The 24,594-nt window shown below is 37.2% G+C and overlaps 1 protein-coding gene and 1 long non-coding RNA gene across 5 annotated transcripts in view; one reads left to right on the forward strand and one right to left on the reverse strand.

Moving 5' to 3' along the window:
- Nucleotides 1–24,594, reverse strand: part of LOC121738454 — a 285,981-nt gene that overhangs the window by 11,852 nt on the left and 249,535 nt on the right. The window contains exon 2 of the long non-coding RNA XR_006037290.1: nt 12,190–12,195. This is a non-coding gene — a long non-coding RNA (uncharacterized LOC121738454). The remainder of the gene's footprint in view (nt 1–12,189; nt 12,196–24,594) is intronic.
- Nucleotides 7,370–24,594, forward strand: part of LOC121738447 (glucose transporter type 1) — a 79,174-nt gene continuing 61,949 nt past the window's right edge. For 2 of the 4 annotated variants that reach the window (XM_042130494.1, XM_042130496.1), the window contains exon 1: nt 7,370–7,702. The gene's annotated coding sequence lies outside the window, so the exon portion shown is untranslated. The remainder of the gene's footprint in view (nt 7,703–24,594) is intronic. The other 2 variants (XM_042130497.1, XM_042130498.1) reach the window with 2 other exon arrangements.

Consider the following 24,594-nt stretch of genomic DNA (forward strand, 5'->3'; position numbering starts at 1 on the left):
GTACCTATGTATCATCGGGGAAAATGATTCCTAGGCAGTTGACAGACCAACGTTACTTGATCGGTTCATGTCAATTCAATTTTAGGGTCAAATCAGAACGCAACGTGACGAGGCGAGACGAGGCACGGCGCGGCATAAATTTGTATGGATTTGACAGATTTCAATTGCGTGAGACGTCTTGCGAATCTGTCAAAACCATATAAATTTAGAAATGCATCTTCGCGTCGCGTTGCGGTCTGAATTGAGTATTGACCCTTAATTGTAATCTGCCGTTTTGGTTGGACGTAACGCGACCAATTTTTTCTCAATATTTACAATCACAATCAATTCTCAATCACATACATTATGCATTATGTACTATCATATAATGCGTTTATTATAGTATGTGTAATACATTTAAATAGGTACGGGTAATTGCACTATAATGTTCGGTGAAATCAAACTTCCTTTGTTACATTAAAATAATGTAGAGTTGCACGTTAATTGTTTGTTTAACGTTTTCATTATTATCGAATCCAGCGGGGCGGCTAGAAAACTGCACGCCGTATATCACAAACAAAACAGAAACTGTTAACTGTAAATTAATATCGTGCAGTTTGTGTTTATAATCACTTGCACGAAGTTGCCAGTGTTATTATTAATAGAGTTTATGCAACATATTCATCGCGAGTATCCTACATGATTGCCTCGGTATTCGTAGGAGCTGAAGCTACCGACCACGTAGTTTGGCTTACGGAGTACGGACGAAGTTACGAGAATACCTGCATTTATATAAAGTTTCAAACGCCGTTTCCCATTTTGTGTAACTAGCCTTATTCTACCGCATGCACTCAGTACCAAGTACAGTTTAAAAAGCAAAGATATAACTTTTGTAAAGCCTATTGTAGTTCGGATGCGAATGATCCATTTGCATTACTACTCTCAAGCACGCGAGAGACTTCCAACTTTATTTCGACGGCAGCTCGATTCGATAAATATGCGAAGTACTTTAAAAGCGATTGGCAATCAAAATTAAAGTGTTTCTACGTTCTTAATTTTGTAACAGTCGAAACTGAGAAAAAAATTATCGTCGCTTTTTAATGAAGTAATTTTAGTTTTCATTAATATATTTTTTTATTTTCTCTATATTTTATTCTTCTATGTTTCGACAATATTTAGAATAATTTTATTTTAATGCATAAATAATGGCGTGTGGTTTAATCACCACGGGTTACGGCATCAACAATTTTCTTTTAAAGCTTGTTTAGATAGGCACGGCAAAGATAAGGCCTTGACGAAATTTTCTCTTTTAATTGTTTTATTTGTCCTCTCCCTTATAAAGAAGCTTTGTGCTACGTATCCGTAGTGCCTTTTGAAAGCGGAGAAGTCACTTGATTGTTGGAGTCGAGTATATAATCTCATAAAAGTCAATCTTTTCTTCGGTGGTAGGGAACAATATTGATTGCAGTCTTTTTTTTATAAAATTTTGGGTAGGGTAATAGGGTAGGGGAGGGTAGGGATGGGAATAGGGTAGGGGATTGGGCCACCGGTAAACTTACTCACTCGGCGAAACACAGTGCAAGTGCTGTTTCACGCTGGTTTTCTGTGAGCCCGTGATATTATTCTCCGGTCAAACCAGCCCATTCGCGCCGAGGCATGGCTCTGCTACGGTAAATCTTATTACCGGATTCAGATAATAATGAAACTTCAATAATAATTGAAGTTTAATCATCACTAGCTATTTGACCGAGCTTTGCTCGATATTGGATAAAACACGAATAAAATGACATTTGCTAAAAATGATTCCTAGCTAGATCGATTTATCGCCCCCGAAACCCCTTATATACTAAATTTTGGTGACTGTAAACCGCAAGTTTGTCTATGCAGGTACAAGTTGGATGACGACTACATGAAGTTGCAGCAGACGACGTGTCGTCGCGACACTAGTTTCTATGTTTTTCTATGAATAAGTGTCACTTCAGTATCACTGCAACTTCATGTAGTCGTCATCCAACTTGTACCTGCATAGACAAACTTGCGGTTTATAGTCACCAAGGTATATATTTTGTCCATCATGTACCATTTGCCAACGTGAAGATGCAATAACGCGGAGTCACATTATGAGTGTTTGTATGTAGAGAAAGTTTTTCAATTTACTAGAAAATTAGTTTTCTGACGTAAAAAAAATCAGACAGAGTAAAAGGATTGAACTATTTTCGCGTTCATGAAGCCATACGCAAATGTGACTTTCACGCCCAAGCCGCTAAAACCGATTTTGATGAAATTTGAGATTTGTGGTATCATCTAGTACAGGGTTTCTCAAACTTTCGGCTCCACGAACCCCTGTTAAATTTCTTTATAATGTGTTTTACACTACTAACGACATCATCTCAGTTACGTTCAAAGGAATTTGAACGAAAAGTTCCTTTGTATTTCTACGAATACATTTTTTTTGTTGATCGACTATTATACTCAATAACTTATGAAGTCTTCGCCTTGATAATTTTCCGTTACCGACCGTGACTATAAGGGTTCCCTGTTGACTACGGAACTCTAAAAGGCTTTTAATACGCACCATAATTATAGTTATACTAGATGTCCCGCGCGGCTACGCCCGCGTAAAGTAGGAATTTTACAGAAACCGTACATTTTCCCATAAAAAATAGCTATATATACTCCCTTCACGTGGTCTACTAGAATATCGGTGCCAAATATTGCCATAAAAATTGGTCCAGTATTTCGTGAGATAAACCCTTTCTAATTTTTCCCTTGATTTTCCCACATTTTCCTGAGTTTCTTCGGTCGTGATAATATATAACCTAAAAGCCTTAATCGCGTCGATAAATGAGCTATCTAACACTGAAATACTCGTAAGTTTTTAAATTGGACCTGTTGTTCCTGAGATTAGCGCGATCAAGCAAACATACTTTCAAGTTTATAATATTAAGTATAGATTTTTTTTATTATCGCTTGACAAACTCGAGTCTCGATCTAAGGGCCAATTCACACCGGATCGGCAGCGGCCGGCAGCGGCGCGAAGAGCACTTTTAGTGTGAAATAATTTTAAACTTTATTTACATACTTATAACTACTAGTATCGTTTGAAAACTTCAAAAAGGGCTCGAGGTGCCGCGGGCGGCCGCGCGCGGTCGCGCGACGCCTCGAGGCGCCTCGAGGAGCCGCGGAGCCGCGCGACCGTCGTCGGAAAGTGCTCGCGGCTACCCGCGACCGCGCGCGTCGTCGCGAGGCGCCTCGAGGCGTCACGAGGTCATTTTTTGGGCTGAAATATGGTCTCCTAGTTGTTATTACATAATAAAATGTAAAAAGACGCAGCTGCGTGTAATAATAAGGGAGGGAGAAATATTTTTTTTTTATGAAAGTAAAGAACACGGATCATTTAACAAAAAAACAATAGAATATGTCAAGTAGTTCCAGACAATTTAATTTAATTCAGTTGGAAGTTTTAAATTGTTACTGGGGACACTGGAAAAAGTGAGGGTTGATACATTATATCACCATAATAATTTCTTTCTTCTTTCTATTTGATTTAAGTTTTTAATTAACCAAAATGAAGTACAAATGGTGCCGTAATACAAAATATGCCAAAATGTGAGTAATAATTAGTACTATAATAGTGTGTGAGGATATAACGGCCAACCATGCGATTCCAGAGATATTATGTCTCATTTTTCATGTCACCATACTAAAATTTCTTAAAAAAATTATTACTCCCTTATTATTATACTTAGATGAGTCTTTTTACATTTTATTATGTAATAACAACTAGGAAAACATATTTCAGCACAAAAATATTACATCTGGAAATTCAAGTCCCTATGTCTATGAAACTCGATTTTCGATCCACTGTGCGGCGCTCTGAAGGTAGCGCGCGGCCGCCAGTTGCCACGAGCGTCCACAAGCGGCCGCCCGCGGCGACGCGAGCCGCCTCTGCCGGCCTCGCCGCGCCTCCCCTCGCCTCGCCGCGCCTCGCCGCGCCTCTTCACGCCTCTGCCGGCCGCTGCCGATCCGGTGTGAATTGGCCCTTAAAGACAATGAAAAGTACCAATAACAGGATCATAATAGGCTCATAATCATGGGACGATGCATGGTATAATATGGTAGCGATGATGTCGTTGATGATGATGATGATAAATGTAATTTGCATAGTAGCATATGCTTTCCGTTCTTAAAACAACGCTGAAACTCCCAAACTTGTATTTATAAAGAATCAGGAGTTCTCTCAGCGCCTTCCGAACCACGGTATACCAGGTATACCTCAGTGCAAAATCTTACTTGTTGGTAGCATACGCTTAGAATACTTCTCACGAAACCGAAGTCACGACATGTTTCCCTATAAATTTTGAGGAGTTCCGTCGATTACTTATGGATCCTTCATCAGATCACCACTTTTGTGAATATAATACCAAATTGGGATGATACCTTATATACCAAAATAAAAATTTTGAAAATCGGTTAACAAACAGCGGAGCGATCGTTGAACATAAAAAACGAACATAACACCTCCCCCATTTTGAAAGTCGGTAAAAATTGTAGCCTATGTGTTATTCTGATGTATAAGCTATATTATTGTAAAGTTTCATTAAAATCCGTTCTGTAGTTTTTGCGTGAAAGAGTAACAAACATCCATACATCCACACATCCATACATCCAAACAAACTTTCGCCTTTATAATATTAGTAGGATGAATTCTTTAATATATCAATGCAAACAAAAAATTTTCGACCTTAGAACAACTATAACACTAATAATCCAGCCTAAAAATAGTTTGAAATTGTAAAGTATATATTTTCCAGTAAAACAGCTTCGATGGAAAACTAATAGTTAATAATGTTTAGTGCACGGAAATCGGGTAACGAACGCAGTCTTCATTTCACGTATCACTGGGGCTTCGGCACACTTTTGTTAGCTGAGCCTAAAAATAGCCGTGGTATTAGAATTACGTTCATAGCGGATTTTCTAATTGTAGACATAATAATTATAGATTTTGTTTGTATAATATTAGTACTAACTACGAGCGGTATGAGTAACAACACAAAAAATGTTAGTAAAGAATTAGTCAAATAATTATAAGTAGTTTCGACTTTCCTCTGGATATTAGAATATAAAATACTGTCGGTCACGGAAGTAGAAGTCGCTAATTAGAGACTTTATTAGACTTGTACTCAGTAAGGCTGGGCGTTTTACAACTTTTAATATATTTGGCGTAGGGTTGATTTTTTATTAGAAACTAATAACGCCCGTAACTCTCTTGCACCTGAATTCGTTAACCGCGCGGGAGCCGTACATTTTCCGCGATAAAAAGTATCCTATGTCCTTTCCTGAGACTCAAAGTACCTTCGTGCCAAATTTCAGCAAAATTGGTTTGGTGGTTCTGGATTCCAGGGTAGGATTATATTAGAAGGGTCGTGACAGTGAATACGGAGATCATCTATTGTGCAATAAAACATATTCCCATGTACACGTTCATAATCGTCTGTCTATTGGCCGACGTGTAGAGGCTGCATAATGCAATTTTCAATGCATTTTAGTAGTAAAGTAAACCAATGCCGCATAATTATAAGTGCACCCACTCTACGCAGTGAAACGCGAGGATTCATTCCACTTTTCAATGTACTATTACTTCATAGTATTATTATTTAATATAAATTATGCTTTCAAATATTAAATAGACACTCCATTTTGTTGTTGAAGTAAGTTTAGCTAAATTCCTAAGGCCCGATTCGACCAAACTTGAAGTTACACGAGTATAACTATCATGAGAATTATTTTACCCCTTTAATTTACTATAGGGTATTATCGTTTGCATTTTACCAAGTTAGTCAAAGAGTATGAAATAAAATGTCAATTATAGTTCACAATCACGCCGACCGTGACAGTTGAACCCTGTTGTGCAACTATTCTCAGTTTAATATTTACTCCACCAAAATAGCCCGTGTAAATATTTACTCCCGTGTAATTACCTTATTCTTGGATTAGAAGTTGGAATAACGCAAAACCAGCTTACACTTAGATTAGGAGACAGTTATACGCGAGTAAAATTTTACTCCAGTTTGGTCGAATCCGCCCTAAATCAAATACGATGTAGGGTGATGACGATTTCCTTATTAATTTTACTTATAAATATGTATATTATTTATAAATGGTAAAATATGTCTGTATGTCTTTCGCCTGTTCAAGATTAAATCGATAAAACAATATACTCTGATTCCTATAGCCAGCTATTCCGGCAAGGATATAAGAATTTTTACGCGAAAATCAAATGTGCGCGCAAAGTTGCATAATCGCTTTACCTAGCCTTATTAATAAAAATACAATATATTTAAACAACTAACAACTATATGTCTAGGTACTTGTGTTTTTGTGACACATTGGAAAATTCTCACGACGGACAAAGACAGCGGACCGTTAAATTATACAGTAAGATGGTTAGCTAGTATAATATAATTCCAATTTATCCCATTATTTTTTGGCACCTATTGTACTCGTATAATCCGGATTACAAAGCTATTTTCATACATATAGTATGCATATCCATCAAGAGCTTTAAACATAATATATTCATGTATTTATTCAACTTACTCTCATACAGTATTTGTTAGCTTGTTTAAACGTTAAACTATTTCAACTTTGAGAGTGCAAATTGTTTAATATTTAGTGACGTCATGTATACGTCGCGTTTTGGACGTATACAGCAGTGACGTCACAGAATTAGTGGGTCAGAGAATAGGTGTTTAATGGTCAGTAGACCAGTAACTTCTATTAATAGAAGTTTAATTACGTTTGGATGATGAGGAACAAATGAATTCTTGTCAATTAATATTCTATTACTTTAAGGTCCTTGTCAAAATAATTGTTTCCAAAGATTGAAGAAGGCTTGACCTACTTCGTAAAAACGATAGTAAGCTCTGAAGGATTTCAGTGAATTTAAACAAATAATTTAATATTTTATTTAAAAATCTCAAAAGCTTTCTAAAAATCTAGTATTTTTTATGAATGATGGAAGAAAAATAATAATGAAATATAAAAATATTTTAAAAATATATCTGATTGTGTTAATTTTTTATATTTTATTTAATTTTTGTGCAAATTATAATCGCTCGGTAATTCTACGCTACAGAGCCTTAGTTATTCATGGCATCATACGTTCATAGTTTATTTTGTAATATTTTAATTAATAATTGTTCTTGTAGTTGTTTGTTTTCGGTTGCATGTCGTGTTGCGAGTCTTGCGACTTGCGTGCCGTCGGCGGGTGCAGGCGGCAGCGGCGCGGCGGTCGGCGGCCGTGCGCGGTGTGACGTAGCCGGCCGGGCCGGGCGGTGCGCGCCGCAGCGCACGCCCCGCGCTATCGATCGTGCGCGTCGCCGTGCGCCCGCCACGCCCGCCGCGCCCGCTCTACGCGCCCTAGTCATGCGCGAGTATCCTCCGCCGCCGCATCGACCGAATTAGAGTAGGATTAAACGCGCGAGTGCCGCGGTCGCACTCGGCGGCCTTGTAAACTCTCGCCCGCGCCGCCCGCGCCGCCGCCGGCTCTGAGGTCGTTCCTCCATGTGTGTCCGGATCGCTCCCGAGAATCGATCGGGGACGGTGGCCGCGGGCCGGCGATGAGCTAATCGCCAGCACCGGGTGGATGAGGAGGAGCGACCTTGGGATCCGCCGCAGCCGTCCGCCGCCGCCCGCCGCCGGAGCGACCCCGCACACCCAGGTACGTGCCATCACCACCGTCGCACCGCCAGCCGGTCCCGCACGCTCCGTCATGTGCACGCGGGCCCGCTATTGCAGTATTCCGCCCGGTCACTGTGACACAGATTCGTTTATGTAAGTGTGGCCGTCGATATCGCGAAACTTGCTGGCAAGAAAGAGAGAAGACCCCGTTTGAGGGAGAGGGACGGACTTCGCACCCTCGATAGAGTAGTAGTAAATTTGTGCCAAAAAGAAAAGGTTTCAATAAATATAAAATGGTCTTCCGAGAAAACGTGGCAGCGATTAGAAACGTGCCCTACTTCTTTTGGGAATTTTACGAGTTCCATAGTAGCCCCGAATCGAACATACCTAGTGCCCATTTTCATGTATGTAATTAGACAATATTTAAAATAATTAGTGCTTTGCGTTTGCTACTGCGGTTTCCTTTTGATTTGCAATTGTCCTTGTTCAACATTAGGCGAAGGTTTTCATTTGTATGATGTGTGAATAGTATAGCATTCATTACTATAAAGGGACGTCGTATTATGTTCTATGCAAACATAAGAAGATCGAATCGATAAAGGAAACATTTAATTTATTCAAGTTTATTGATTCGGTCCTACGATAACTAAATTTAATTGAACGCATTGCGAAAGCTTTAGAACAACTTTATGTAAGAAATATTACCATTGGATTGCTGCCGTTTTCATTATTGTTTATGTTCTTTATAATCTGTTTGCCTTTCGTTTACTTTAATCGATAGGATTCCCGATTCCGACAGGTAACAATCGTCGATACTTGTATGTAGCGTTGTCGTTGTTCTGAAGGACTACGGGCAGTATGTCGACCATCTTTGTATTAGCGGTCCACACTCGGGGAGGATCACTGATTTACACAAACACAAACGCACAACGCGTCGAGAAAATCTTTTGTCAACTGCCAAGCTTCATTGTTCTATTTCTTTATCTCGACGTCTTTATTTTTTAAGGTTTATTTTCAACCATTACTCTGGAGTAGAATGGTTTATCGCTTTCAGTATAAATGAGTATCATTACCTAAATCTATTTGACACACTGTATCCGAATTTGTGTTAGGTGTTACAACAAATGAAAATCTCAATCAACCATTTAAAAGTAATGTTTCGTAACCTCCTTACATAATTTTCTTATTACCTCATAACACAACATACCCTCGTTTCACAACTACTATACATATTATGTCATATACTACTAGCAAAAAACACTCATCCGCGCCAAACCCAACCACATACGGTTAAACCTATTGTCTGCATGCGTATAACATACCCTCGTATCAAGTATACCTGTAGTACTAGCAAAAATAATAAATCGGAAAAAAACAACTCTTCCGCGCCAAAACCCACCATATGTAACAGTTAAACCAATTGTCTGCATGCGTATAACATACCCTCGTTTCAAGACTACCTATTGCTAGCCAAAATCATAGATCAGAAAAAAACAACTCTTCCGCGCCAAAACCCACCAAATACGGTTAAACCAATCGTTTTAAGACTATTGTACCCATAAGTACTAGCCAAAATCATAAATCAGAAAAAAAACAACTCTTTCGCGCCAATAATCCACCACCTATTGTCTGCATGCGTATTGCGTATAACATACCCTCGTTTCAAGGCTACTATACCTATAGTATCTACTAGTAAAATAAAACAACTATAAAAAAACTGTTCCGCGCCAAAACCCATTTCATACAGTTAAACCTATTATCTGCATGCATATAATATAGGACGACCTCTGTGGCTCAGTTGTGAGTGCGTTGGTAGCTCAAGCCGGGGGTCGCGGGTTCGAATCCCGCCGACGGAACAAAAAGTTTTCAAAGTTCCTGGGTCATGGATGTGTATTAAATATGTGTAGGTATCATATAATAAAAATCTTAAATGTATGTATGTATAAAAGTATTAAATATATTTCCGTTGTCTGACCCGTAACACAAGTCCTTCAGGTACTTACCACGGGGCCACACTGACGTGTTGTGAAGCGTCCATAGATATTATTATTATATAATATACCCTCATTTCAAGACAATACCTATACTACTGGCACAAAAAATCAACTACATATAAAAAATCCTTCCGCGCCGAATTCCACCATACAGTTGTTGTTGCTGTCCACATGCGTTTTCAACATGCGATGTATCGTGGTATTCCGCAAGATGCAATACCGAACGCAGCGTTCTGCCATCGTAAATCAACTATAACGCTTCACATTTGGCTCATAATAAAAAAAGCCAACGGATGATATAACGCTTTGCATTTGGCTCCCAATAGAATAGCCAAATGATAACCGGCCAGTGTCCATTTCTCAACTTTTAATTAACAGCTTGCCAATTTTTATCTTTGTAGGCCGTTTTTGTTATTTATAAGCTTCATTTTAATTATTTTTATCATAGCTAGAATTGTAAATACATAATTATTCTCTCATAACACTAGCAAAAATTACATTAATACGAGTTTACTTAGGCGAAAGTTTGTTAGTATTTGTAACTCCTTTAAGCAAATCATAACATCATGTTAAACTGTTAACGCGGGTAGAGCCGCAGGCAAAAACTAGTTTCATCATAATTACTTTTTTGAGACTTGTACATATCTTTATGCTTAAAATACTATTTGATTATATAATACGGTAGCTAATAATATGTAACTTGCTTACAATGTCCTTACATTGTTTTGCCAATCAATCGTGTAAAAAAAAAAAAACAAAGACATTACTAAGAATAAATTTATTGTATCTAATGTTTAAAATATATTTTACGACAAAAATATATAGTTTAAATATCGAGATGAAATAAAGCTGAAAATTTTATTACAAAAGCTTATTAAAGAAAGTTGAACTCGTAGCTCCTTCGTAGCAAAGTCTTACGATACGCTTATAATAAGTAGTAGAACTTTATGTAAAACTAGCTGTTGATCGCAACTTCACTCGCGTTATGAATTAGTACTGAACAGCAATTGAAGTCAATAAATTAACGATTGCCCACGCAGTCATAGGCGAATGAAATTAGGATGTGTTTGTAGGGTCTATTACTATTCTTGTTATGCCAAAATATTCATAAGTAGTTAACAAGTAGTTTTTTTGTTATATTATTCATTTTATTTTCTTTTTGCTGATAAAATGGTAATATTTTTTAAATAATTATTATTAATACTTCTTTTAATGCAATATCGAGCGCGTGTTATAAGGGTATCGATTTCAAAATAATTCTTCAACTTTAGTGATATAAAGTTTGCTGTTAGCCGAGACGTAATTTTTCCAAAGTAAAATAGACCGTAGAACTTTTATGCGCTGTTTAATATTTTATTTTTTCAAACTTGGTGATTATGTTCTTGATATGATTATTATTGAAGACATATTTTGAAATCGTTAGTGCACTGCACAACTTTTGTGATATTTTAGGATAAAAAAAAAGTTATATTATAGTGTATGAATTTTACCTGCTCAGTCCATGATAATAATGTTAATGATAAAAGCCAATAAAATTAAAAATATACTTATTTTCTCTAAAATATAGACTAGAGATAACTTCCAACGTAAAAATAAATGTAAACAAATGGCGTTTTTAGCGCGTTGACATTTCTCTAAGAATACCGCTATCTCTTACTAAAATGATTATCGCTGTTTTAAGATGTTTATAGAATCAAGAATACAATTTACATTTTAGATAAATAAAATCTTAAATTAAAGTATCACTTTACCACTTTTTGCTATACTTAGTAAGTTATCTACACTTTTCTATTTCATATGCACAAGGGACTGTTATTTAAATATTATTAATGCTGTTAAGACGGCAGCTTAGGCTGGTTTCATATAGTTTCGCGCGAACGAGCGGTTTGGCGGTCACAACGCGAGATCACAAGCAATAGTATGAAACGATTTATTAAAACTAGAGATAGCCCAATGGTCGAAATTCGACCTTTTTAATTATCTTCTTCTTTTGGCTCCCCGTTTAAATTATTGACCCTTTCAGATTTAATAAAAAATACAACAATTTTTAATTTGACAACAGACTTCAACCATAAACAAAACAGTATAATTCGTATGTATATAGGCAAAGGCAATGACATAAGAAACAGGACAAAGGGAATAATAATTAACCACTACGTTTTTGTAAAGGCTTGTCATTCAAAAAGATGGTAGTGTGCACATTGTAGTGTGTCTAATGTTTTATTGGTTAAAAAATGTACGATCAAACCATAATTTCAAAATAATATTAGCTCGATGCACTCCTTCACCATATAAACTATAACTGTGCAAAATTTCATTCACCTACGTTTCCGCATTTTTCGTCAAAAGGGATACAAAGTTTTTAGCTCGCGTATTAATGATGATGATGATATCGGCGCGGTCTCCAAACTGCACGTTCGGGCAGACGCATATTATAATTCGAGCCCTAAATTCCGTTTTTGTGGCCTCTATAGTTCGATGAGTATACATTCGACGCGTCTCTGTTTCAATTGCTTTTCTTCGCAACTTTAACGGGAGCCTGTACTTGATATTTGTATTAACAATGCAATTTTCTATTGAGTTTCGGGTTACTCGCATTTGATCTCCGGTTGCTTCGGTGCTCTTTAACTTCTGAAGCCACTCAAATTCTAACTATGAAGATGTTTGAAGTAGAATAATAATTTAATTGGATACAATAGCAAGTGCTTGCTATTGTGAGCTAAAGATAAAAAAACAAAATTGATTTTATTAATAAGTCATATTACATTTTTATTTTGAGTAGACTGCGTAGGTCTACGTTCGTAGCAGATGCGTAGCACATGCTACGTTCGCAGCATCAGCGTAGCTACCGCTACGCCACAACTGTCTACTCTGGGCTCTTACTGCTACTACGCCACAACAGACATAACGACCAGTAGTTTGACTGCAAAGAAACGGACAGGTTTCAATATCTGTCAAATTCGTCGGATTTCACTAGGATTATGAACGGAATGTGCCTCACGCTGGCTGATATAATTTATTTTTAAATATTTATAATAAAGATTTCAAAATTGGATTCTGACAATTTTAATCGCATGTGCCAAAACACAAACAACAAAACGACCAAAGAGGAACACGTCCATCGAATATGTAATATTTTTAAATTTGTAGGTAACAAGTTAACAACCCTAGCGACGATTTTCGTCATAATACGTCAAATTTAAAAATTTCAACATCAGTTCTATGTCGGTATACTCTATCATTCTGTCTACTCTGACTACGCTATGGCGCAATGTCGGTTGTTAACTTGTCACTATATTAGGGGTCAATTCGGACCGCAACGCGAAGCGTAGATGCATTTTTATATTTGTATGGGTTTGACACGGACGGACGGCGGGTGGGACGAATTGGGTCTCCACCCCATTTCGACAGCTGGAACAGTCTCTCAGTGAATCACCTATCATGGCCATGCCATCAGATGCCATGATCAAGGTGTATAGCTTTTCGAAGCAGTACCAGGTTTTTATACCTTCCAGGGAGGACTGGGAAAGGAAAAATCCAATCGATGTCCGCCCTAGCGACATAGTTTGGTTCACGGATGGATCAAGGAAAGACAACCGTGCGGGAGCCGGAATCTACGGAGGCAGGCCACCAAAAGGCAAATACGCCTGTTTGGGGGAGCTTGCGACCGTGTTTCAGGCTGAAGTCTTCGCTATCCTCGGTTGTTCACTAGAAAGCCTGGAGATGGCCCTAGTTAATAAAAACGTTTTTATCTTCTCCGATAGTCAAGCTGCACTTAAAGCACTGACTGCCGCAGAAGTCTCGTCCAAATTAGTTCTGGAATGCATTGAGACGTTAAACATGCTGGGAAGGAACAACAACATCCGCCTAGTATGGGTCCCGGGCCACAGCAACGTCCCCGGCAATGAAACCGCTGACGAGCTGGCTAGGCTTGGGGCCGAGAGTCTCATATATGGTCCAGAACCATTCTGTGGTATAACTCCCAGTACCACAAAGCAAGTGCTCAAGGAATGGGGTCACAGACTATGCAGGAAGCAATGGGCTGAGACCCCTGGCCTTGAACACTCCAAGGCACTAATTCCTGACTTCAACAAGAAACAATCAGAATTAGTGCTCACCTTGGGTAGGAACCAATTAAAAATCCTTACCAGAAGCCTAACTGGGCACTGCAAGCTCAACAAACACCTAAACAGAATGGGTATTTGTAGCATAATGACTTGCAGATTCTGTGAGGAGGAGGATGAAACACCTATTCACCTTCTCCTCGACTGCCCTGCTCTACTACAGAGCAGGAACAGGCACCTTGGTCGCCACGAATACTCGTCCACAGAGGAAATTCGTGGCACCAACCCCAACCATATCGTTCAATTTATGAGCAGTATAGGGTTGGGGATGATACTCTAGTGCGAAGGAGTCACAATAGATCCTCATGGGTCGCAGTGACGTCAGGGCTACAGTGACCTGCCTTCTTTAAAAAAAAAAAAAAAAAAAAAAAAAATGGGTTTGACAGACTTGCTTTACGTCTCACGCTCACAAAATCTGTCAATTAAGTGCATTAGAAATGCATCTACGCATCGCGGTGCGGTCTGAATTGACCCTAATAATGATATATTTTGTTCTTATTAAGTCTAATAACCTCATTACGTTTTGCTATCTATATATTAATACGTGATCCAAAAACTTTGTATCCCTTTTGACGAAAAATGGGGAAACGTAGGTGAATGAAATTTTGCACAGTTATAGTTTATATGGTGAAGGAGTGCATCGAGCTAATATACTTTTAAAATAATGCTTTTATCATACATATTTTTAACAAATGAAACATTACACACACTACAACACACACACGAAGAAAAATGACAGATTTTTGAGTAACAAGCCTATACATACGAATTTTACTCTTTTGTTATGGTTGAAGTCTGTTGACAACAAGGTGACAAATTGAAAATGGATTATAGTTTTTTTTATTGAATCTTAGATACTATAAGACAATGCTTACACGGCCAGTCTGAGATCAGCTGAGTGAGCTGAGTTTCATAAAGACAAGAATTGAAAAAAATATGATAAAGTCAATATTTTTTTACAAAATATAGGTAGTAGTCCTAATGTCATTGAAACTTAGGTCGAATTTCGACCATTGGGCGATCTCTAGTTATTAATAAAATTATAAGATTATAACGTGGAGAAGCAGGTTATAATGATGCGTTGGACAAGTAAGTATATTAATTATTTCTTTTTCATGTTGCCATCCCGTTTTTGGTGGGAGGAAATGCAGGAGTCTATATCTCTATACCCCAGCGACCTATTTTTGACACCACCTTGCAAAGCCATCGACCGCTAAGGGTGAAGCCACATTGCTTCGTTGTTATGATATGCTACATTGATGCGTTGCGTCAGGTTGCCGTTTTTTGACGGAACAACGGAGAGTAGATGAAGTGGGAGGAAGAATGACGTTAAGCTTTAGGGTGAGACCGCACTAGGCGTAACTGCAACTTGACACCTCGCGAGACTTCACACGCCACAACAAGAGTGCAGTGTCGCGTATTTCGGTTGTCGCATAGTGCGATTTGGTTTAGGGAGATCGCAGACACACTTTTTGTGCGATCGAGTCTGCGGCGCCCATAGAAACGGCATGGCCGCGCCATAGCGACGTAGCTATGTAACAACGCTTCGTATCGTTACAATGTGGCCTCACTCTAGGGCCGGACTGGCTCAGACCTGAGGCTTACAGAACGCCATGGTGTTTACAGGTCACTGGGTTTCATCCTAAGTGCTGATTTACATGTGTTGGCGGACATAATACTGGATTACATTAATGTTTCCTGGTATTAAGCATATTTAAATCCAGTCTGCTACTGTATGCAAATAAGCAATTATCTTTTGCTTAAATTATAATGTTATCATGGTAATTGAGGCAAATATACTGCTTATTCTTGTTTACATTATACAGTGGGATCAACACAGCTCGGGCATCAGAGGCCCATATAACAAATACCTTAAATCTAACATACATATCAATTATATAATAAATAATTAAGGGGGGCTCCCATACAAAAAACACAATGTTTGCCTATTTTTAGGGTTCCGTACCCAAAGGGTAAAAACGGGACCCTATTAATGAGACTTCGATGTCTGTCCATCTGTCTGTCCGTCTGTGTGTCCGTCAGTCTGTCTGTCTCCAGGCTGTATCTCAAGAAGCGCTATAGCTAGAGTTGTGAAATTTTCAAAGTTTGTGCAGCAGAAATTTCTGCTGCCGTTATAATAGCAAATACTAAAAACAAAATAAAAATTATATTTAAGGGAGCCCCATATAACAAACGTGATATTTTTGGTCTTTTTTGCTCGTAATCAATAAAAATCAATAGGTATAAGCACCTGAAATTTTCACGAAATTCTTAATTATATATAATTACACTAATATTACAACAGTGCAGATTAACCTACTATTATAAAGAGTGATATAATCTTGGTGAATTTTTAAGCTATCAGAGTCATTCTTTCAGCAATGTTTCTATTTTTAAGGGTCTTTCAATTACCAATACGAAAAAAAATAGTCATCAAGCCTATTGTAATAAGCTTTAAAATGCTTTAGCCGACGTGCCCGTTTCCATCATCATAGTATATCAAGTTATGGAATGTGAACGGCATTATGAACTATGAAGCTCATATTTCACTGGACTTTAAATGAGTTAATATTTAAAATAGATCCTGGCGCAATCTTGTACAAAGCTGAAGCTAATAAAAGCGCGTTTAAAATACCTTTATCCGTTGAACGTTAGAAGATAATTAAAAACCTGCCAAGTGTGAGATGGACTTGCACAAGTACGGTCAAACAATACACTGATATTGTATTGGAGCCCTTTTGTAAATTCAAGCGTCAATTTATGGTACGGTACTAGGGGTAACGTTTTTAATTAAGGGGGCGAATTACGCAAAATAAATGATCTTATAATTCATTTTTATACTTGACTAGATGACGCCCGCAACTCCGTTGCGCCAAAACTCGTTTATCACGCCGGAACCGTACATTTTCCTGGGACCAAAAGTATCCTATGTCCTTTACCGGGACTCAAAGTATCTCCATACCAAATTTCAGCAAAATCGGTTCAGCAGTTTGGGCGTCAAGAGGTAACAGAAAGACAGACAGACAGACGGACAGACAGACAGACAGACTTTCGCATTTATAATATTAGTATGGATAATAAGCTGTGAATTGTTTAATTTTTAAAACATCTAACATATTTGCGAGGGTCTGTACTAGCGAAAACACGATATCTTAAAATTTTCTCGATACAAAAAAAATACAAAGATGAAAAATTACTTTTAAAAACGTTGTATTCAACTGGGTTAATCATTTAATAAAAATATTACCAAGGGAGTGTACTAGCGGATTTTAAAATGTTGTTTATATATATTGAGTTATTAAGAATAAACTTACTTGGCGCTGATTCCGCGTCGTTCTTTTTCACCTGACATATGAAAGACGTGTGTAAGTTTGAAGAGAGAAGGAGGATTTTAAGATCGTTTACTTTATTCGCCCTCTTAAGGACCCACTTGCAATAACTGCCTTAGTTTTGGATATGCAACCTGCTGACATGCATTGCGATGTCTTTGTAACTCCTTTTACCCTGAGAGTACGGTACACTCTAAAAAAAATTAAAATAATAAGCATTTTTACTCAGTATACAATTACCGTAACTAGCTTTAGGTTATGAGCTACCATAAAAGTATAGAAGCACTAAAAAATATACAGCCCTTTTATTTAACAAAACCGGGCTTCAAATTTATGAACACTAGAGTTATTACATTGATAAGATTTGGTATTGAGTTAAGGAAACTTTTAATTGGATGTGGTATTCATAATATTACCACTTGCGAGAAAGACCATAGAGTTTCAGTAAAACCGTTCATTTTGAAAATCAACACCGACTAAGAACGGAATATAATACGGAAATCTAGTTTATCAAAATGTCGTATCCGATTTTTGGCCAAATAGTTTTTTTCGTCAATTAAAATACGTATAATAGTTTCAAGGAGAACATAGTCATAACCTGTGGTCATAACATTTTAATTCAAATATTATAATTATGTTACATAGATAATGAGGCTTATTAACAACTAGATAATGGCCGCAGCTCCGTTGCGCCAAAACTCGTTTTTCACGCGGAAACCGTACATTTTCCTGGGACAAAAAGTATCCTATGTCCTTCCCCGGGACTTAAAGTATCTCCATATCAAATTTCAGCAAAATTGGTTGGGCAGTTTGGGCGTGAAGAATAACAGACAGACAGACACACTTTCGCATTTACAATATTAGTATGGATGTATGGCTAGAGGTTTTTAAGCGTTCTGTACATTATGTATTGTGAAAATTAGCTCTCCTGTAAAATTGTAGTTCTCAAAAGTTTATCTAGACATGATTGTCATGATGATCTTTTAGGTACTATCGGAGAAATTGATTCATAGGCAGATTACAGACCTACGTCATTTGGTCGGGCTTTGTCAATTTAATATCTGCCCGGACATAACGCGACCAAATCACGTAGGTCCACCATCTGCCTATGAATTTACTTATCCAATAGTACTATTATTTAAATCGCTAGATGCTATTGTTATCTATTCATAATGTTCAGTTCATTAATGATAATTCATGGAGATGGTGTCAATACTATGTAGCTATGTGATTTATTATGTTTGGCGATAGTTGGACGGCTAATTAGCATTCATAGTCGATTAATATTCATTAACCCAGATATAAAACTTTGATAATGGATACATACACCATTTCACTGTCAACAACGTGTCCAATAAAATCAACAAAATGTTTGCATAATAATCATTTATGTAACTAAATTTGAGTTTATTGAGTTTCCGTTATGCGTTCGAATTTTATTTAGGCTATCATTGGCGCGACTGCGATTAAGCTTGTTAGAATAACAATAATCTTGGATCGTACTTACACAGCATCTTGCTATAAAGCTATGCTCTTACATAGCAATAATCACATATTACATGCAAATCAAAAATCGCAACAAACAACAAAAATGTAGTTTTTCAAAATTTTACCCGTAAATTAATATAAAAACCTCGCAAAAACATTTCGCTGTAAACGTTGCGAAAGTTCAATAGTTTAAACTGGGAAACACGACGCTTTATTTTCATGTTAATGTTCCTGTTCTGTAACAAAAACGTGGAGCGAGGCGAGCTTCCAGTAGGTTGGACCCACGGTCTGCCTCGCGCGAACAATGCCTCGAGTGCCAACAACCTATTTTGCCTTTGTACAACACATTTATTTCATGTGACACCTGTCTATACGGATCTTAACCGACACAATGAGAATGAAACTGGCGTTTCATTTTATACCGCAGAGTCGAACTGGGCAGAAATTGTGATGCTACGATATGATTTTTGAAATGATTGGTTTTATACATCAAAATATTTTTAGAAATATATACAAAATATGTCTATTTTTAGGTTTTATCCATACTAATATCATAATATGTGCAAAAGTGTGTCTGTCTGTCTGTTATCTCTGTTACCTCTTCACGCTGAACCGATTTTGATGAAATAATCCAGATACTTTGAGATAAACGAATTTTGGCGCAACGGAGTTGCAAGCGTCATCTAGTGTTAGATAAAAGAGAAACGTTTCCAAAATATTAGATTTTTAGCTTTTTCCCGCGGTTTTGTCCACCTGCAATAGTATTTATTTTTTTCAAATTCAAATATCTTTATTTCAGACTACAGTGTGGTCCATTGGTTAGTATTACATAAATTAAAAAAAATATTAGGGTTAGTTAAAAAGAACAAGACATAAATTAAAGTAAATAATTAAAACTGAACTAGTCCTGGAGGTCTGCTCTCGAATTCGTTAATTAATTATCCGCACATAGTTCCTCAATATCAGAATGTCGTCTTCAGGATGTCGTCACTACCCCTTACGCAATTTACTTTCGGAATACAAATCTTGTTACATTATTTCATCTACTTTGGTAAAGAAGTTGGAAAAATCTAAATTAGGCGACTACCAACGCCCCTATTTTAACCTCAAAAGAGGACTGGTTTCCGAAGGTATCATTAATATATACTTCCACACTATCTGAAGATCACTTAAAATTTTAAGTCTCAATGACATTGGATTCTTACATAAACTTGCACTTTAAATAAGGTCAAACATTATAAAACCCATTCGCGCTCTTACAGACGAACGGCACGTGTCGGCGGCACGTGTCGGCGGCAGTCGACGGCAGTTGACGGCGGTTGACGGCAGTCGACGGCAGCCGACGGCAGCCGTTGACAGTTTATGACGCTTGCAGGGGGCCTACCACGACCTTTCCTAAAACGATCATGTTTCCAGAACACTTTGTTGTAAGATTACAATAACATTACCGTACTCACTTTTTAAATATAATTTTACTAAAAAACAGTAAAAAGTGCAAAACATTGTTAAATCCGCTGTGAAATATCAACTTTTTTACGATCGCTAGCTTGACGTGAAAGTAATTATTGCTTATCTGTCAAACGGTGTCGCTTGTGGTAGGCCCCCAGTTGTGACGTACCGCCTAAAGGTAAGCGGCCACAGGTTGGTATCATACGCAACGGACGTCTCGCATCAAACGGATAATTTTTTCACAGTACGTTCGCTGAATCGGCAGCGTACGGATTATCGACTAGCCTAGTAAATGAATGCTCAAAAGGGGGGTGTGGATGGAATAGTCGAAAGCAGAAATTTGGACTTAGAAACTATGTTTGGACTAATTTGAAGATAAACATACTATCTAGTCGGTAATCCGTACGCTGCCGATACAGTGGACGTACTGTAAAAAAAATATCCGTTTGATGCGAGACGTTCGTTGCGTACGATACCGACCTGTGGACCTTTACCTTTACGAGCTACGTCACAACTGCAAGCGTGATAAACTGTCAACGGCTGCCGTCGACTGCCGCCGACACGTGCCGTTCGTCTATAAGCGCTCTAAGTGTCTACCATCTATTTTGAACATATAAGGTAGGTACACCTATAAATAATTAGAAATATAGGAATTTCTAATTTAAAAGTTATTTTTACCTATACGGGTTTAATTTTTACTTACTTTTGAGATTAGTGATTAATCGGTGCTTTTATATTGTAAGTACTATCAGAGAAGTTGATTCTTATGCAAATCTTCTTCTTCTTCTTTTAAAAATGGCCGCCTCGGTAAGTTGCCAATGTCAGAGTGGCTTAAAGGACTTCGGGGACCTATATAAAGTAGTTTGGTTGCGTTACGTCAAACCCAGCTGACAGGTCACAATTAACATTGAATTGACATATTCGACCAAATAACGTTGTGGCAGAGTAGACAGAATTATAGCGTATGCCGACTTAGAACTGATGTTGAAATTTTTAATTTTGACGTATTATGACGAAAATCGTCGCTAGGGTTGTTAAATTGTTACGTACGAACTACGAATAATAAAAACTATCGTAGCCTACGAATTTAAAACTATAACATATTCGCTGGACGTGTTCCTCTTTGGTCGTGTTGTTGTTTGTGTTTTGGCACATGCGATTAAAATTGTCAGAATCCAATTTTGAAATCTTTATTTTAAAAATTTAAAAACAAATTATATCAGCCAGCGCGAGGCACATTCCGTTCATAATCCTAGTGAAACCCGACGAATTTGACAGATATTGAAACCTGTCCGTCTCTTTGCAGTCGAACTACTGGTAGTTATGTCTATTGTGCGATTGGCCTGTCAATTGCATAGGAATCAACTTCCTCGATGGTACATACGATAGTGTTTCTATTACGACGATAACTATGTAGTTTTTTCGTTAAATTAATTTTTGTAGTTTCAGCTTTACAACCCCTATTTTTCTTCGTTCACCTTCTATTTTAAAATGGTCTTTATAATAAACTAGACGCCCGCAACTCCGTCGCGCCAAAATTCGTTTGACGCGCAAACTTCGTACATTTTTCCGAGATAAAAAGTATCTTATATCCTTTCCCGTGACTTAGAGTATCTCCATACCAAATTTGAGCAAAATCGGTTCCGTGGTTTGAGCGTGATAGACATTTATAATATTAGTATGGATACACATATAAATACAACACAAAAAGTCGACCTTAGACCGAAAGTCTTAAGTGTTTTAACTAGAAAACTGGACTGGAAAATATTAATCTAGCTGTAACGACAAGCGGCATGACGCAGGCCCCGCTGTTTCACAAAAGCCTACATTTTTATTCTATTTTCCGAAACCGAGTTTCAGTTTTCGTAACTTTATTTCACATACACATTTTTAGTTTTCCTACAACACATTGATGTGCTGTGGACTCGTAGTTAGATATGCGAGTAACTATTGTTATTTATTTGATGCATGTTTCAAACTACGAAAAAATATTCGTAGATTTCAAATAAAGATATTTGAAATCTACGAATATTTTTTCAAATACGTTAATATTATTTCAAATACGTTTTATACTTATTATCTATACTAATACTAATATTATTATAATTGGGAAGAGTTTGTTTGTTTGTTTGAACGCGCTAATCTCAGAAACTACTGGTCCGATTTAAAAAATTATTTTACTGTTGGATAGCCCATTTATTGAGGAAGGCTATAAGCTATATTTTATTACGCTAAGTATAATAGGAGCGAAGAAAAAGAGGAAAATGTGGAAAAAACGGGGGGAAATTATTTGAAAGGGCTTATTTGAACGCGCTAATCTCAGGAACTACTGGTCCGATTTGAAAAATTATTTCAGTGTTAGATAGTCCATTGATCGAGGAAGGTTATAAGCTATATTTTATCACGTTAAGACTAATAGAAGCGAAGAAATAGAGGAAAATGTGGACAAAACGGAGGAAATTATATGAAAGGGCCTATTTGAACGCGCTAATCTCAGGAACTACTTATCTGATTTGAAAAATTCTTTCAATGTTAGATAGCCCATTTATTGAGGTAGGCTATAGGCTATATTTTATCACGCTAAGACTAATAGGAACTAAGAAATAGAGGGAAATGTGGAAAAAACGTGGGAAATTAAATGAAAGGGCTTATGGGAAATTAATTGAACGCGCTAATCTCAACAACTACTGGTCCGATTTAAAAAATTCTTTCAGTGTTAGATAGCCCATTTGTCGAGAAAGGCTATAAGCTATATTTTATCACGCTAAGACTAATAAAAGCGAAGAAATAGATGAAAATGCGGAAAAACGGGGGAAATTGTATGGAATTGCTTATTATCTTATGAACTACTGGAGCAATTTTTATGTTATTTGGCAAACATAAAGAATAGACCACGTGAAGGGACATAGGCTATTTTTTGCTGCATAATGTACGGTTGCGTGAAATTCCTAAATTACGCAAGCGAAGCCGTGCGGAACATCTATATATAATAAAATCGTAGGAAAGTTAATTCTGTATATTGAATATTTTTGTACAATAAATAATACTTGGGATGTGATCTACTATGCTAACGCGGACTAAGTCGCGGGCAACAGCTAGTACATTAATAATTGTTCAAACATGAACTCCAGAACTTTACGATTTAGTAGCAGTTAAGGCTAAGCATTATTACATATAAGCTTCTTTTAATAACGACAAGCTGCAGGTAGGAGCTCGGCCATCTTGGCCTTAATTAAGAGAGGCCTATGTCCAGGCAGTGGACGAATATAGGCTGATTTGATTTTAAAGGTGCAGTGGTTTGTGAGTCATTCTAATAATATTTTTGGACCACCACGCCAAACTAGTTGAAATATATTGTTTAACAAACAAATTACGAGCATAAAGAAACAGAATCACAGCAGAGTCGGAATAAAGCAATCATTTATTTCGACGACTTAAATTGACTTAAATATAATTCACAACACAATCGAATGTTGACATATCCGCCGCCGCGTTCAAGTTGCATTTCAGTTTAATTTTTCACTCGAGCACATTAACTGAATTGGTGCTCGCATAATAATTGCCTCCACAATTATTAAATAAAGGCTAACTATCGTGAAGTCAATGGGCCGTGTTATATCGTGTTTATCGATGATCAAACAATGTGACGTCTGCAACAATAATATTCGTGTATCTTTGAGCGATACATTGAAAGTGAGAATGAGCTCGTTAATGCAACTATTATAATATTATAATATTTTAACTAGATTTTTAAATGTTATTTCTAGAATACAAATTTTAATGCCAGTAGCGGTGGAATTTTGAAAAAAATACTCATACAGTTTGTTAGATACACTTAATAATAGAACTTAATATTTAAATGTAATAAATTGTATGAAAATACAATTTATTACATTTAAATATTAAGTTTCTTCAATCAAAATCAAGTTGATACCTATTACGAACCCCCAAACCTCGTTTTTCAAGTTTGAGCTAATATACTGAATAACACATACAATTTGGCATTTATTATTATTAGCGCCGATTTATCTGTACCATACTTTTCTCGAAGCGGTTCGCGGCTATTTCATACCCCCTTTATTTTCAATGTTAACAAAGCTAATACGATCAAATTAATAAAATCAGCGGAAATATTTCGTGTAGTTTTGAAAATCGCTACAGTTATTCCTTGTGATATCCAGATGAACATGTCAAAAGTCCTCAAGGGTGGGGGGTGAGCTAAGAGTGTAGGGGGGGGTCAAAGGACCCTTTTTTTAGGTTTTTGCTCATAAGTAAAAAACCTGCACAAATAGCATTACGGTTACTTCTAGGAAAATTTTCTACATAAAATTTCCTCTAAATTATGTCCTATAAATTTTTTTGTACGGTCGATACTTTAGGAACTACAGGGGGGGTCAAATTCCTCAAAAGTGCGAATCGCGAAAATAACACGCATCGAACGTCCGAGGACCGAGACTAAGAAAACAACTTATTCTGATTCAAATACCTGCTATTCACAGATAATTATTTGTCCTAGCTGCTATTATAACAAAACGTTAGACTAGTCAC

The sequence above is a fragment of the Aricia agestis genome, chromosome Z, assembly GCF_905147365.1.
Source record: "Aricia agestis chromosome Z, ilAriAges1.1, whole genome shotgun sequence".
Taxonomy (NCBI): domain Eukaryota; kingdom Metazoa; phylum Arthropoda; class Insecta; order Lepidoptera; family Lycaenidae; genus Aricia; species Aricia agestis.